The following is a 17,659-nucleotide window of genomic DNA, read 5'->3' on the forward strand; positions in this document are numbered from 1 at the left end:
ATTGTGACGGTAGCACCTAACCCTCTTATCACCCTAAAGTTATACCCCGGGATTATGCTGCAGAGGCGAGAAGGAAAGGAAAGGGGAAAATGGAAGAAACTGGTGCAGCACAAGGCATGACCAGGACCAGTAGTGTTTACACGCCTGAGCATTTAGGAGGAACAAGCAAAGAAGACGCTCCCAAGCCACCTATAATTGAAACTAGCCCGGATGATCTTTGGAGAAAGGTGTAAGCAAGAGACTATTATGTGGTTGATCATCTGACAAAACCCCTACTCAAATATCCATTATATAGCTACTAAAGAATTCTGAGACGCATAGGAACGCATTGATGAAAGTGTTGAACGAAGCCTATGTACCTAATATTATCACTAGTGGAGAAATGGCTAATATGGTGGGTCAGGTGTTGGAAAGCCACAAGATCACTTTTCACGAAGACGACCTGCCGCCCGAAGGGTTGAGTCACAACATGGCACTGCATATCACAGTACAATTTGAGAACAAATTCATTGCCAGAGTCCTAATAGATGGGGGTTCGAGTCTCAACATTTGTCCATTGACCACTTTGAAAAGGTTGGGTAAAGGTTTGCATGAGATACTAGCAGGAACTATGAACGCGAAAGCATTCGATGGGTCCTAAAGGGCCACGATTGGGGAAATCAACCTATGCTTGTAGATGGACCCGACTTGGTTTAACGTTGAATTTTAAGTATTAGACATATACACCACATACAATCTGTTATTGGGACAATAGTGGATACATGCTGCTGGGGCCGTAGCCTCTATGCTACACCACGCCGTGAAGTTCGAATGGAATCATCAAGAAGTAATCATCCACGGGGATGGAAATAATCCCATTTACACAAATCAAATTGTTCCGGTTGTCGAGAACAGTAGGAAGTTGGGTGGAGAAACGTACCATCGCATCGAGCGCGTCAATGCAATTGAGAAAGACAAATGGTAGAGTAATAAGATTGAAAGCATATTGTCATGGACAGGGTATGAATCCGGCAAGGGTCTCGAAAAGAATCTCCAGGGGATCACAAAACTGATACAGCTAAAGCGTCACAACACAACTTTCGGGCTTAGGTATGAATATACATGGCACGAGTATCAGAATTAGTCACCACCATGGTGTGGTCCTTATTACCCACTTGAACAACCAATACTGCATATGCACCAGACATTTTAACAAGTTGCCATGATATGGGGATCTGAAGAAGATGAGGCTTTAGCTGGCGTAAAGAATCTATTTTTGGACGATGAAGACATGGACCGCAATGAAATAGTTGAGGAGGATGAGGAAGACCTTACAATTTAGACCGTATGAAATGGAGTTGTTCTCAAGAATTGGACTGCTGCACCATCCCGGACCCATCGAGTACCTGGGTAACCTGGCAATTAGCATGATCTATTTTTTAAAAGCAATTTTCGCATTTAAGACATTTTTCAGTATTTTGTTTTAGACGTATTTTGTTTTAAAAATAATTGCTCGAGTCATTGAGTCGTGCTCGTTTTAATGTTTTCAATATTTATCTAATGCATTGCAATTTTAGTATTTATTATTATCCTTTATATTTTCTCTCCACAGCATTATTATTACTTATCCTGATGAACCGATGACTGTGACATGTAATGAGACAACACAAAATAAGGATAGTGGTTTAGAGGAAATGAAGAAGATACAATACCTGAGGAAATTGTTAGAGAAGTGAAAAATTTCGAGAACAAGCCTAAGTCAAATTTGGACGAAACCGAGATAGTCAATTTGGGAGACTCTGAAATAGTCAAAGAAACTCGCTTAAGCATTTACCAGTCAACATCAGAAAAAGAAGAGTACACCCATTTCCTGAAGGAGTATGAAGATATTTTCACGTGGTCTTATGATGATATGACTAGTTAGAGCACATCTATAGTGGATAGCTACTTACCAATCCGATGTGTCAACTTGTAAAGCAGAAACTCAGAAAGTTCAAGCCGGATATGAGTCTAAAAATTAAAGAGGAAGTCACCAAACAAATCAAAGTTAAGGTTCGCAGAGTGGTCGAATGCCCTACTTGGTTGGATAACATCGTGCCAGTTTCGAAGAAGAATGGGAAGGTCAGAGTATGTGTCGACTATCGAGATTCAAAATAAAGCAAGTCCCAAAGATGATTTTTTGTTACCCAATATACACATACTGATCAACAACTGTGCCAAGTATAAACTCCAATCCTTTATGGATTGCTTCGCGGGATACTATCAGATCTGGATGGATGAAGAAGACGCCGAGAAAACAACCTTTATCACTCCATGGGGAATGTATTGTTATAAAATGATGTTGTTTGGCCTGCAGAATGCTGGAGCCACTTATATAAGAGCTATGACGACTATTTTCCATGACATGATTCACAAAGAAATAGAGGTGTACGTGGACAATGTCATCATCATATCCAGAAGAAGCACAGATCATATAGCAGACTTGAGGAAATTTTTTAATCGGCTTCGAAGGTACAATCTGAAACTAAATCCTACAAAGTGTGACTTTGGAGTCCCTGCTGGAAAATTGCTATGTTTCATCGTCAGTCGACGAGGGATTGAACTAGACCCTTCAAAGGTCAAAGCTATACAAGATTTTCCACCTCCGAAGAGTAAAAAAGATGTGATGAGCTTCTTGGGGCTTCTTAATTACATCAGTCGCCTCATAGCACAATCGATTGTGATATGTGAGCCAATTTTCAAAATGATGTAGAAGGATGCTGCAACAAGTTGGACTGAAGAATGTCAAAAAGCTTTCGGCAAAATCAAGGAATACATGTCCACACAACCAGTCCTGGTCCCGTCGGAACGTGCTAGACCTCTGCTACTCTATCTGTCCGTACTAGATGGAGCTTTTGGTTGTGTCTTGGGATAACACGACGAGACGGGAAGAAAGGAACATGCCATATATTATCTGACTAAGAAATTCACACCCTATGAAGCAGGGTATTCTTTGCTAGAACGCACTTGTTGCACCCTAACATGGATCGCTCAGAAATTGAGGCATTACTTATGTGCCTATACTATATATCTCATATCAAGGATGGATCCCTTGAAATACATTTTCCAGAAAGTAATGCCTACAGGGAAACTAGCAAAATGGTAGATATTGTTGAGTGAATTTGATATTGTCTATGTGACTTAGAAGGCGGTCAAAGGACAGGCATTAGTAGTCTATGTGGTTCGCGATACACTGTCTGCGTTTGCGAAGGGCAGCCCCCCTCCACTTCACATTCGCGTACAGTCCTTTGCGTTCGCATAGAGTAAAATCTCCCCTACCCAGTTCCCCCTGCGTGATCACGATGATGGCTTCGCGATAAGAAGTACATTACACTAGAACTAGATGAAGTTTAAAACACCAGATTTTCTAAGTCTAAAACCACTCGTAGCATATCCAAAATTCACCCGAGCCCTCGTGCCTCCAAACCAATCATGCACACAAGTCAAAAAACCTCATACAAACTCGCTCGCGCGATTAAAATACCAAAAAAAATGCCTAGAACTATGAATCGGACACCAAATCAAATAAAATTTTCAAGAAAACTTTAAAACTTCTATTTTAACATCCGGACGTCCGAATCACGTCAAACCAACTCGGCTTCTCACCAAATTTGACAGACAAGTCATAAATATAGTAATGGACACGTACCAGACTCCAAAACAAAAATACTGACCCGGTATCAACAAAATCAAACATCGGTCAATTCTTAAAATTCATTAAACTTTTAAACTTTTAATTTTCGATAAAAATAATAACTCGAGCTAAGGACCTCCAAATTCGATTTCGGGCATAAGCGCAGGTTCTAAATTACGATACGGATCCACTAGGACTATCAAAATATGAATCTGAGTCCGTCTGCTTAAAACGTTGACCGAAGTCAACTCACATGGATTTTTGAAGTGAAATTTTATATTTTATCAGTTTTTAACATAAAGGCCTTTCGAAAAATATCCGGATTGTGCACACAAATCGAGAAAGACTTAAACAAGCTATTGGAGGCTTCGAAACATAGAATTAGATTCTAAAACTCTAGATGACCTATCAGGTCATCTCGTGAGATTACAAGTGCAGGACAAACAATGACACCTTTTGAGGTAGAGTCGACTGCCACATCAAAGAGTTCAACTACAGCAAAACAAGAATCAACTATAATAGGAAATTAAACTACTTTTATATGTTATTTTGTCACCATCAAAAAGGAGAAGATGTTAAATATAAATTTTAATGATGAAAATTAATATATGACTATGGTGTACGATCACGAGGGATAAAACGAAGGACTAAAGAAGATCTGTTATTCAAGTATAGAAGAAGTCGAGAAAGGGAGAAGTAAAAGAATCAAGGCAACAATCTGGAAGAAGTAAAAGAATCAAAGAAAGATCTGTCAAACGAAAGCAAGTAAGGAGGACTAATGATTGAAGCGATAATGATTGAAGGTTTAGGATTTTTTGTTGCCCTGATTGCTGAAGATATGCATCAATAAAGGAAGGATAAAGATCTCTCGCTACCCGGATTGCTAAGGATATGTGTCAAATAAAGGAAGGCTATCAATCATGTGAATCAAGGAACAACATAAAATGAATTTATAAGGAAATGACCGGCAGCCATAGATCGTCTATGGAAGCTCTATATCTAATCTTGGAGTAGATTGCAACAGATTCAATTCTGAGAATTAATTCCCTTGGGATTGCAAATCTCTTCAACGGTCTATCAAAGATCCGCCAAAGCCAAATAAGCTCAAGTATAAAACAAAGTGTGTCAAGAGAGGAGCACATACTTTGAACGAACCACAATATCACTCGTTTTGTTCTACTCCAAACAAGCATTATTTTAATTCTCTTTATATCTGCTGTGTAATTAGTGAGAGAAGAGAAAGAGATAAACACTGGATGAGGCATTGTATCAAGAAGCAAGACGTGACATAGTGACTAAGCTGTTGGTGTAAAGCTACATCAACTCTCTTGTAATCGAGAAACTTCAAATACTGAAAGAGAATACCCTTGCCACCCATGAGGACTGGATGCAGGATTCACATTGAATCCGAACCAGTATAAAAATCCTGATGTCTTTAATTCCTGCACTTTTATTCCCGCTTTACTTATATTTTGTTCTTACCTTCAGTCGATTAAATAGTAATTAGTCAACCACTTAGAGTATAAAAAAATATCGACAATTCACCCCTTGTACTTTCAGATGGGTTGTCGATCTGCAAAGTGTTTGAGTCATGTGATTCTAAATTGATGGTGAACGGTGGATGACTGTTATGAGGCATCATGAATGGTGGTGCATGAAAAGGAAAGAAAAACATTTGTAAGTTCTAAGAAGAAGTCTATTGGTGGAAAGTTAGAGACGTGGAGCGTCTCTCTCTGCATCACTGTGTAGAACTGATTGCTTCTATTATTTCACTGTACTAAGTCCCAAAATATTAAATTACTAAATAAGAATAAAACTCATTAACATAATGGACATGGGTTTCTTTCTCCAAACCAGGATATATGATCAATATTGTCAATTAGACCTGTCAAATGGGTCGGGTCGACCCATGAATCGGCTCACATAACCCATTAAAATTGAACCGTTAACCGACCCATAACCCACGAAACCTTAACCGGACTAACCCATTAATTTAATGGGCCTGGAATGAGCTATACTGAACCGGATCGGATCGGAACCAGTAGCTGACCCACAGGTCAACCGGCCCGGACCAGCTCACACACACACACATATATATATATATATATAGACAAGTGGTTAAAAAAATGAATCTAAACATTGAAGAAAGAATATAGTATCAAACACTATGAGGCATCTTGTCGAAATAGTTTCAGTATTTAAGTATCATATATATATATATATATATATATATATATATATATATATATATTATTCATTCACTGATTATATTTTTTCGTTTAACTAGTTGAGGGGGCGATTATTTAAATTAATTTTTCCTATTAAAATACTATTGTGTGTTGTCCAATAACACTTTCATATGGCTGCTACTAAAGGTTTGGGTAAGTATTTTCCGGAGAAAAAATAAGGGACTGTAATTTCTTGCTTGATCACTTGACTCTATGACCTATGAAGCATATCTTTAACGAATTTAACTTAGCCTAATATTTTAACTATCACGATCCAAAACTTAACTTGTTGCGATAGTGCACAGAACTAGGCAAGCCAACAATCACAATAAAATTTGGCATCTTTATATTAAAAATAAGATGAAACAAGTTTAACAACAATAACTCTCATAAATAGCCGATATGAACAATTGCAACTCGAATACAACTTTTCCCAAAATCCGTGTAACGACCCGACCGGTCGTTTTGAGCATTTGCACTTCGCTCGCCAGTTCTCGGGCATGACAAGCCCTGTATGATGTATTATGACAAGCCCCGTGGAAATTTTGATGCCGGGGTCAGAATGGAATTCCGGGAGTTGGAATAAGTTCATAGTGTCATTTTTGACGTGTGTGCAAAATTTGAGGTCATTCGGACGAAGTATGATAGGTTTCGGCACCGTTTGTGGAATATGAAAATTTAGAAGTTCTTAGGCTTGAATCCAAAGGTAATTTGGTGTTTTAATGTTGTTTTGACTGTTCCGAAGGTTCGACTATGTTTGTATGTGGATATATGACTTTTTGGTAATATTGGTTGAGGTCCCGAAGGCCTCAGGATGATTTCGGATGATTAACGGAGAGTTTGGATGAGGAGTAATGCAGCTGAAGCTGTTGCTTCTGATGTTTCCGCACCTGTGGAGTGGGAACAGCAGGTGCGAGGCCGCAGGTGCGCTAGGAGGACCGCAGATGCGGAAATGGAAGACCAGGGCTGGACCGCAGATGCGAAGGACTGGCCGCATCTGCGAGGTCGCAAGTGCGATTTAGGGGCCGCAGTTTACATGATTTGCTACTTTTCCAGCAAAGCCAAGAGTACGACTTTTACCCTTAATCATATGATCAGGTTGTACACCCCCCGTCTTTTTTGAAGCTTGATTAGGCTTCACTCTCGATCTTTGAAGACCTTTTTCTCGAGTATCGATGAGCATAAAGATCGGGGGTGGATGAGCCAATTTGTCCGAGAAAGGACCTCGGACATTATTCCGGCTGGGTGGATGCCATTCTCGGAGGAGTGGAACATGAAGCGTAAGTGCGTCTTCTTTTTTATGTATGCTTTATTGTCTTCTTACTTTCTTCTCAAAAAGCTAACTTTCCCTTTGCTCATGTAGCCGTCCTTTGGTATCCCGAATCTATTCCGGACCTGTTGGGGTGGATTAAGGGATTAAATTCCTCGTTCCCCTATCCCTAGTGATCTTGGCCTGAGTTGGCTAAAATGCGGTGGGTGGCCAAGAATTATTGTAAACTCTTTCTTGCCGCCTCTATCATGTTTTATATTTCTTCCTTATATCCTCCGTGCTGAAAAACTTTGATTACTATGTTTGCGAAAGCCTTGGCGATGGAATGCAGATGCGATCACCTCCTACCGGCGAGGGAGGGTTCTCTAAGCCCGATGAGGGTAAGAAGAGAAAAAAGGCACCGGTTGTCGATTACTCCATATCAAAGAAACCCACGTCTCGTAGGATGAGGATGACGATAACAAAGGGTGACGTGGTTGACAAGGATGAGGATGACGATAACCCTTTGGTACAAAGGAAGAGGTCGGGCACAGATGCCCCCCAAGTGTCTGTGCTGAGGGCCGCTGAGTCAGGAACGGCTGATTCGGCTCGAGCCCATGCTTCGGAGGATCTCAAGAAGGGCACAGATACAGTCTACGAGCCCCTGTCCGGATGTGATGTAGCTCCTTCCGAGGAGACCGTTGTTGTTGGTTCCAAAGGGGCCGGGCCCGGAGCTTCTCGGGGATGGAGCTTGCTCCTTTGCGATATTGACACCCTGGGCGGCCTTGATTTAGGTCCTCGGTTCTCGCCCGGGGAACTCAGGGATGCTTAGGACCCAAATGCTACCAACGTGGAGGGTCCTCTTTAGGGGGGAGAAGGGCTTGACAACTTCTTTGATGGAGTTGATGATGTTAGTGAAGACATTGATCTCGACGCTCCCAACGCTATCGAGGAAACGGAGAAGTTCCAACAGAAGGTGATAGCCTTTTATGTACACTTTTCTAGTCTCAAGTACCTTTTTTCTGACTCTTCTATTTCGTTGTAGGCTAAGAAGATGTATGATCACGCCTTCTCTAGGCTCCAAGATGAGCTTTCATGCCGTAAAAAGGAGCTCGAGAAGCTCACCTTAGGACTACAGGAGTCGGAAGCCTCCTCTGCCCGAAAGGAGGAGGAGTTAAGCGAGCTTTGGACGAATTTGGAGGGAGCGCTCCGAGAAAAGGTTGGCCTTGCTGAGCAAGTTACTTGTTATTCATAAATTTGTTCGCCATTCTCATAGTTCGATGTTTACTGACTTATCTTTTCCTTTGCAGATCGGGCAGAAGGATGTTCTTGCGGGACGATTTCAGGAAGAAATTGCTGCTATGTGTCACACCTCCTTTTTTTCACCTACACCCCCGGAAGAGGGTAGTATAAGGAGTTTTCCAATTAAAGGACAATCAAAACGGGATTATTGCAATTAAAGATTCAGAGTCGCCACTTGGGAGATTTATGGTGTCCCAAGTCACCGGTTCCAATCCCGAATCGAAGAAAATATTGACTTTATTTAACAGTCCGCGAACCAGAAATTCGAGTAAGGAATTCTGTTAACCCGGGAGAAAGTGTTAGGCATTCCCGAGTTCCGTGATTCTAGCACGGTCGCTTAACTGTTATATTCGGCCTATTATCTGACTTTAAAACACCTTTAAAACCTATCTGCATTTTAACTTTTCACCGTTTTTCATTAAATCATTTTTAGGAAGATTTCAACGTTATCAAAAACACGTCTTGAGCTATGTCACATAAATGCACCCGCAGTCCACGACACATTTTATTTAACGTTGTCAAAATTTAAATTTGGGTCACATAAATGCGCACCCGAGTTTGGGAATTAGATATCACGACTATGCCACGGGAACCGTACCCATGGCCGTGATGATTCACTAGGCGCCAAAAGCAAGCTATGAGTGTTTATAAATATCATTTATGGACTAATCAAAGAGGGAAGCTACCCAAATCCAATTTCAGTTTCTCTTAAAAAAATCAACCTGTGGCTAAGCATGCTCTTATTAATTGATGAATTAGCAAAGAAACAAAGTAAAAAAAAATAACAGAATTACCAAAGCTCCAAACCTGATTATCGTCATTCTCCTTTACAAAACATTTTAATGAATTTAAATCAAACCAATCAGCAAAACTATTCATAATACGTCAATTCTCAATTTTTAATTTTCAACCTACTTAAGATCAAAATAAGAACAAATCTCATGAAACAAAAACAGCCAAAATGGAAAGAAACAGGTTCATGATTTTTCAAAAGAAAGAAATCCAAAGACATCATGCCTTTTAAACAAGAACAAATCAATATACCACACCTATAGTAATCAATACTCACATTTAATTCAAGCTCAATCATGATCCAATACAAAACCATATATGAAATAAAGATCTAGAGCTTAAGAGAAAAGGAAATGGACCTCTAAGCAAAAATCGAACAAATCTGAGAGCCGCTAACCGGAAACGTGAACCGCACCGACAAACCTCGACGGACCTCAAATCTCCGACTCAACGACTAAATGGGAAGCTTGCACCAGGGACTTCGACGAACTCGACACCTCAATATATGGCGTTGTACTGATCTCGCAAACGAACCCCAAGATGGACTCAACCTCGACAAGGAACCAGCAGAATAGTCATCGAGACTCGGCCAGAAACTTGCCGGAAAAGTGTTAAACGAGTTTTGAACTCCTCACTGTTTTCAGCCCTTTTTCGTTCACTGCTGCTTCAGCATGTGCGTGTGTGTGTGATGGCATGAGCTGCTGGTGTGAGATCGTTCTAGATTGAAGAAAGAAAAAATGAAGGGTGTTGTTTGGTTCGCCGGCAGCGTCGCCACTCACCGGTGATCAGCTCCGGCGAGGCAGCAACTGTTGATGGTGTTGGCAGATCTGCGATGGCGGGGAGCTGGGGTCGTTGGGTGTGAGGTGAAAGGAGAGAGCATGTCGTTTGCACTGCTGTTGACGGGAACTAAAGTTCAGAAAAATGGAGAGGGGCCGTTGGAGAAGAAGACGTGAAAAGGAGTCCCAGCTTTCGTCGCAGCTTCTTCTGCTTTTCAGTTTTTTTTCTGTTCTTTTTCATGCGCAGCTTTTTTTTGTTTTTAGCTTTTCTCCTCGTTCCTATTTGTTCCATTCTTTTGTTTATATAATCTAATTTTAGGTAGGGTTTTAGGTTAAGGGGTATGGCCTAAGAATTATGGGCTTGACAATTGTGGGCTAGGTCAAAAATTAGGCCTAAAAATGGGTTGCTCGAGCCCAAGTTCTATCCTTTCGCTGCGAACGAGATTAAAAATACCGGCCCATTTATTAATTATTCCTACTATTCAAATAATTATTAAAATAAAACTAACCATTAAAACAAATCTATTTTTGGTATTTTCAAATATCATATTAAAATAGAAATACGATACTATTGTTGTATATATATTTTTTTAAACTTTTTTTTCTAGATTAAAAATGACTACAAAACATTAATGAACCTATTTTTTGTGATTTTTTATTTTCTTGTAATAAAATAAAGTAAAAGAGTCAAAATTAATTAAAATAGTTATATTAGGCCTAAATTAAATATTTTACGCTAAAATATGAAAAATCTTGAGGAGGGTCAAAAATCACATATCTACATTATGAATACGGAAATCCTCGAGCTGAGGAGGCGAAACGAGGTTGTGACCTTGGAATTGGTATCGACCCAGGGTCTTCTCCAGAATGCTCGAGAAGAGGTTGCTACTCTATTTGTGGCCAAGTTCGAGGTCGAAGAGAATGCCGCTATATATCTGAGGGACGTTGCCTCTACGAATCAACTAGCCCGAGATATATCAAAGGAGGCCGAGCAAAAGCTGACTCGGACTGTCGCTTACGCTCGTGCAAAGGCAAGGAGGCAGGCCTTAGAGGAAGCCAGTGCTAAAGGTGCCAATCTTTCAGCTGAGATCGAGGAGGCCTAAGATTCAGAGGAAGAATTGGCACTCTTGGTCACTTTGGATGAAGCTCTCGGTGATGGTTCAGAGGGCAGTGGTGATGAAGAGTAGAACTGTGTCTCCTTTCCTTCTTTTTTGTTTGTATGTATGTATTTCCGGGGAAACATGCCTTGTGGAGGTGCCCCTTATGAGCATATTTTTGGCAATGTAAAAAAAAGAAATTTTTGTTTCCAGCCTTGCATTCTTTATTTTTCAGCGATCACGCGGAATTCAGTATTTGAATTTTGATGTCGACTCTTAGGAGTCCATGCTTGGGGGCAATCAGGACCCTCAAGATCGGGCACCATCTCGAGATTAGGTCAATAGTCTCTTTGGAGTCGACGCTTATAATAGAATAAATCCTCAGGGTCTCAATATTTCTCGAGCACCGTGTGACAGCATTGTTTATGCAACATGGCCGTGGGGAAACTGGGGTGGCCCCACCAGTACATTTCCCCTGAGCACCGTGTGACAGCATTGACATCATTGTTTATGCAACATTGTTTATGCAACATGGCCGTGTGACAGCATTGTTTATACATTTCCCCTATAATCTCATTCCCATGGCCGTGGGGCAACTGGGGTGGCCCCACCGTGTGACAGCATTATTTCTCGAGATGTTCCTCCCCTATTGAGGCCAAAAGTGGCACTGACATGGTTAGATTAATTGGTCTTCAGGATAGGCAAACAGTCACCGCTCGCCTCTATATATGCATTTGCTCATTTCTTAACTGGGGATTCCGCTACTCTAGGTAACTGACCCTCTCAAAGAACTTTTGTTCTTTGTGCTAGTTCTCTCGTCATTTCAACCCAAAGCCTTCGCCCATATCTTCATCCTCCTCAAACTATTTTGCCATAGCCATGGCTGCTACATTGAAATCCGTTCATCAAGGAGAGGAGAGTATTGCCTCTGTTCCATGTTCGGTCGGCGGTACACCGCTGGTATGCGGTGAGCTGACCTATAGGTGCTTTTGTCACGAGGAGAGACTTTACATTGGAGAGACCTCCCAACGTTCAAGGGCATCGAGGTTCATCTCCTCAATAGGGGAGGAACATCTCGAGATGATTAGGAAAGACTGCAGGTACCTTCCCCGGATGAGAGTATCATGATCCATGTCGAGGGGTTTTTGAACGTGTATACATATCCCTTTACGTTGGGCTCCCCAGACGGGGTCATGCTTGAGTTCTGTAGGAGGTATCAGCTTACCCTGGCGTAGGCTCACTCATCCCTTTGGAAGATAGTGTTGATGATAAGGTACTTTGCAGATAAGGCCGGGCTTGAATTCACCCTTAGCCATCTCGTCAGGTTATATCGGCCTCTGCATTACCGGGATTTGATTACTCTGCAACGTCGATCCACTCGGTCCCCTACCGTTAATAATGAAGAGGACGAGGACCGAGGGTGGATAAGCCGGTTTGTTCGAGCACAGATAGTCGATATTATCCCTGGAGAGTTTTTGCCATTTCCCGAGAAATGGAATTTCACACATAAGTGGTATACTCGCATTTTTATCTCTTTGTCCATAGTGGAGGCGGGCTTCGTAAAGATGTTTTTTCATTTCATTCTCTTTAGTTATCCCTTAGTTGCCGGATGAGGTTCCTGACCTAGCTGAATGGTCTCGTAAGCTGGAAGCTTGCTCGACCTATGATAAGCGCAAATGGCGAGACCTGTCCAATGGGAGATGGGAGGCAAAGCATCATGGTAGGTGTTTAGTGGCTAGTTTCCTTAGAAAGGTACTTTCTTTTTAGCGCACTAACTCTACCGCCGCAGGTGTCGGTGGTTTTTTCGAGATGAGGTCGTGTCCCCTGGGGGAGGAGGAGATATTGCCGACCTCGGGGGTCGAGGGTCGAGGCTCGATAATAAATGGAAAGAGTCTTCGAGGTGTGAGGATGCCCGCGGCGGGGCGAGTCCTTCTCTAAGGTTCAAAAGAGATGAGTCGGCTAATCTTCCGGCTTCAGAAGCCTATGTTTTCGAAAAAACATTTCACGTTCTCGTTGAAGGTACTTCAAGGGACAAGGGTCATCCGGTGCCTCCCTCTTCTCCTACCGAAAGCACTTTAGGGGAAACTAAGCAATCAGATGTATGCTCGACCTTTGGTGAGGCTCAGCGGCTTAGCTCCATGGTAAGTTTTGGTAGCTGGTATAAGCTTCTTTCAGTTTCGCATCTTTCTTATTGAGCTTTCTTTTGTAGGCCTTTAACAAGCTTAAGTCCGAGCTACTTCGTCGTGAGGCCAGGCTGCGGAAAGCTTTGGATGGAGAAAAATCCCTTAGGCTTCTTTGCACGAAAAAGGAAGATTAACTGGTATACCTGCGGTATGAGGCGAATCGAAGTCAGAACTACGAAAGCCATCTCGAAAGACAGGTAACCTACACTTTGTGTCGAAGTATGCTCCCCTTTCTACTTTCGGAGATTAATATTCTGATATTTCAGTTGAAGAACAAAACGGAGGAGCTAGAACGACTTTGGGGAGAAGTTGGCCGGGTTAAACGTGAGTGTAACGAGATGAAGGCTCAAGCAGATGCCCAAGTTGCGACCAAGGAGGATGCTTTGGCTAAGGCTTCCGCCCTCAAGGTGCAACTCGGGAATGCTCGTGCAAACAATTCTGTCTGAGCGAATATGATTACAAGGCTCGAGTCTGAGCTTTTGAAGGTGAAGGCCGAAGTTGTGGATGCCTGGGCCGATACCGTATTGAGCCGCACTAAGGTTGAAAAGAAAGTGGTGGTCTATTTGAAGGGCGTTGCTGATGCTCGAGCTGAGCTGAGGAGGGCTCTTGACCGTGAGAGCAGAAGCAAGGAATATGCTCGGTGTAAATCTCGATGGGAAACCCTCGAGGAGATCCATGGTAGAGGGTTTGACCTCTCAGAAGAGGTGAATTAGGCAAAGGCGGATGAACACGATGTGAGGTCTTTTCTGTCTGATGCCGAAGATAGCAAGAAAGAGGCCAATGGGCCATATTCCCGAGGGGGACGTAGATTAGGACTTCTTTTTCTACGTATAGTGCTTTCAAAGAACATTTGTAAATGGAGCTTGTATTTTTTCGCATACATGTATAAGAGGAAGCCTTGCGGTTTTGTTTTTCATGCATTTCTCTTTGATTTGATTTTAGCTAGATGAACTGGTCTTCGAGTTAAAATGATCCCTCAGATTCATGTTATGGCCCTAGGACTCATTGGCTGGCCCGTACGCTCTTACGCGCTTGGTCGGTACAATCTTTTAGTATAATCCGGCATTTGAGATCTTATGCTTTTGCTCTTAGGCATATTTAATCAACTATTTTGGGTTCAGTCTCCGAGTTGGGTATCGACTCGATCTCATTCGCCCCTCAAGTTTTTGAATTTCAAGCTGGCCTTTAGGCTCTTACGCATTGGGTCGGTACGACCTCTTGTATAGGCTGGCGACAATGGCTCTTACACATTGGGTCGGTATGACCTCTCGTATGGGCTGGCGATAATGGCTCTTACGCATTGAGTCAGTACGACCTTTTATATGGGCTTTATTTTTCCTCATTAAGGACTTTTTGAAATTGTGTTTGCCTGACTCTACGACGGTTCGATTAAAACCTCGATTGTGAGTCGTTATACAACGTTAATCGAGGACCTCGGGAGGTTTGGCTTGGTGGCTGAGTATCTCGAAGCCTATAGTTTGGAGCTAGTATGGTCGAAGCTCTTTTGCCTATGTCAAGGGTAGCCTGTTTAACCGGTTCTTTTCGAAGTATTTTCGAAGTAATTGAAGGCCTATGATTTTATAGCGACGGTCGGGCATCCCCGAGTTGCGTTACTTTAGCTGGTACAGCCTTATGACCGTGGTCATTTGTGTTTGGTCGGAGCCTTTTAGTCCCCAAGTGAAGTAGTTTCGGCGTCTATATCGAGGGTATGTCTTTTAGGGGTCTTACAAGTTCGATATATAGCCTTAACATTAAGATTGAGATTATGCCTTTAGTAAGGTCTTACAAATTTTACATGCCTTTGAGGTCTTACAGTTTTGGCGACTTGGTACAAGTATGGTTCATGCCTTGCTTGAGGTCTTATAGATATTGTCACTCGGTACAAGTGTGGTTCATGTCTTGCTTGAGGTCTTACAGATATTGTCACTTGGTACAAGTGTGGTTCATGCCTTGCTTGAGGTCTTACAGATATTGTCACTTGGTACAAGTGTGGCTCATGCCTTGCTTGAGATCTTACAGATATTGTTATTGCATTATATAGGTCTTACGAGACCGAGGCTACCCGCATGTGGTCTTGTGACCTCAGGTTTTGATAAGCCGATGGGGTGGCGATTGGCGGCAGTCCCCGAGTCATCGAGGGTTTCTTGGCTTGGGAGCTATTACTTTTTAAACTTGGTATTTCCACAATAAGGGCTTACGATTTCGGGGTTTCCGACCCGGAGGTCATGTGGCCTTGAGTTTTCGACGCCAGTCCCCGAGTGTTCGAGACATTTTTGGCTTTGGAGCTATTTTGTGATCTTGATGTTGCCTCATTGAGGGCTTGCGAGTTTGAAGCTCCGATCCGGGGGTCGCATTGTTTCGAGTTGTTGATGCTAGTCCCCGGGTGTTCGGGACGTTTTTGACAGAGGAGCCATTTTTGCAAAAATACCGAGCTTTTTTGAAATGCAAAATGCTTTTGAAAAGTATTCTTTGATTACTTGGCACAAGTATACATGTCTTTTGCTGTTTAAGGGCACAGTTATTCTATGCGGACATGGTTCGTTAGACCGTTTGGCCCGGTACATTATTTTCCTATCGAGACCCCATTTAGCGCATCTTGGCTTCTCCGAGTAGGTGACCTTCCGGGGGGATGCCCCCCAGTATTCGAGGTTCATTGCAAAAGAAGCCTTGAATACTTGTTGAGTTTTCCTTAGGTAATATATAGATGTTGCCTCGTTAAAAACCTTGCCGGTAAAACCCTTTTCGGGATAAAAACCCGGTCAAAGGAAAAGAGTGAAACGTATGCTTTGAATCCTTATGGTCTTTGGGCTGGATAGCGCTTTGACTGTCTCAGTCGGACACCTGCATAAAGGTTAGTATAAAGTGTAGATTAAAAGGGAGATGGTTATACCTTAGTGGCGATGGCACTTTGAGCCTCGGTAGGCCTTCAGTATTTGCTCTGAGGACGCGGTACGGTCCTTTATTTATTCATTCGGGTATAGCCGACAATGTGTCTCATGGTTGCTATTTCACTATTTGTTTATCCTTCAGCTCCTTTGATGGTGGAGATATTGGTGTTTTGGGTCGCGCCGGCCTAATTCGCTCACCGTATTGAACCCGTTGGGGACTCGTAAGGCGGGCATAATTTGACTGAGCTACCTAGATCCACAAATACATATTTAATTTGAAATGTATTCACAAGAAAAGAAGTTACTAGTGCGTCATTATGAGGCTGAGATAGAGCCTCGAGTTCATTTTTCCCTAGTGGGGGATGTTTTTGTTCCCCTTACTGCGGGTTCCTGCAGGGCACCGACACCTCAAAAGATCGTATGGATGACATGTTGCTTCTCATCTTCTTCATTCTGTTTGGTCTCCTCTCTTTCCCGGAACTGATTTTTGGCTCGGTTGTTGAGGAATTCCCCGGAGGTGACCTTTGCTGAGTAGCCGGGCTACCTCTTCCCATAGTTGCCAGCAATCTTCGGTCCTATGACTGTGCATGTTGTGAAATTCACACACTAAGTTATGGTTTCTTTGTGAATGGTCTGATTGTACAGGCCTCGGCCACCTGGAGTCTCTGATTTTACTAATTACGAATACGATGTCTGAAACATCGACATTGAAGTTGTATTCCGACAAGTGAGGTGCCTCCGTTGGCCCCCTGTGCCTATCGAATTCGGCTCTGCTGACAAGTCCCCGAGGGTTCTGGCCTCGATCCATTCTTCGGTCATTGTAGGGTATGTTGCGCCTTGGCGCGTTTCTTCTATCTTCAAGGTATGGTTGGTATCTTTCTTTATTTGGCTTCGATTCCTTTGTCGGGAGCCTGCTAGGATATATTGAGCCCGAGGGGGCTCCTAGCTAGTCGTCTTTGACCTTGACATTTGATTGGTATCAGTTGTGGACGTCCGGCCTAGTTATAGTGGGGTACTCGACTAAATTCTGCTTCAGCTGCTTCAAAGCTACCGAGCTTCATTCGTTCAAACCTTGAGTGAAGGCCTGCACCAGCCAGTCGTCGGAGACCGGTGGTAGTTTCATTCGTTCAATTTGAAGGGAGATACGAACTATCGCAGTATCTCATTCTCCCTCTGCTTGACCTTGATTACGTCGGATTTCCTTGTTGCTACTTTGATGGCACCAGCATGTGCCTTTATGAAAAATCCGCCAGCATGGCAAATGAATCTATCGAGTTTGGGGTCACGTTGTGATACCACATCATTGCCCCTTTTGAAAGCATTTCTCCGAACTTTTTCAATAGGACAGATTCGATCTCGTCGTCCTTTAGGTCATTGCCCTTCACTGCACAAGTGTAAGTAGTGACGTGTTCGTTGGGCTCCGGGTTCCGTTGTACTTTGGAATTGGTTTTGGAGCCGCTTACTGGGGAAACGACTTCTGTATGAACTTCTT

Source organism: Nicotiana sylvestris, chromosome 8 (genome assembly GCF_000393655.2).
Source record: "Nicotiana sylvestris chromosome 8, ASM39365v2, whole genome shotgun sequence".
Classification (NCBI taxonomy): Eukaryota; Viridiplantae; Streptophyta; class Magnoliopsida; order Solanales; family Solanaceae; genus Nicotiana; species Nicotiana sylvestris.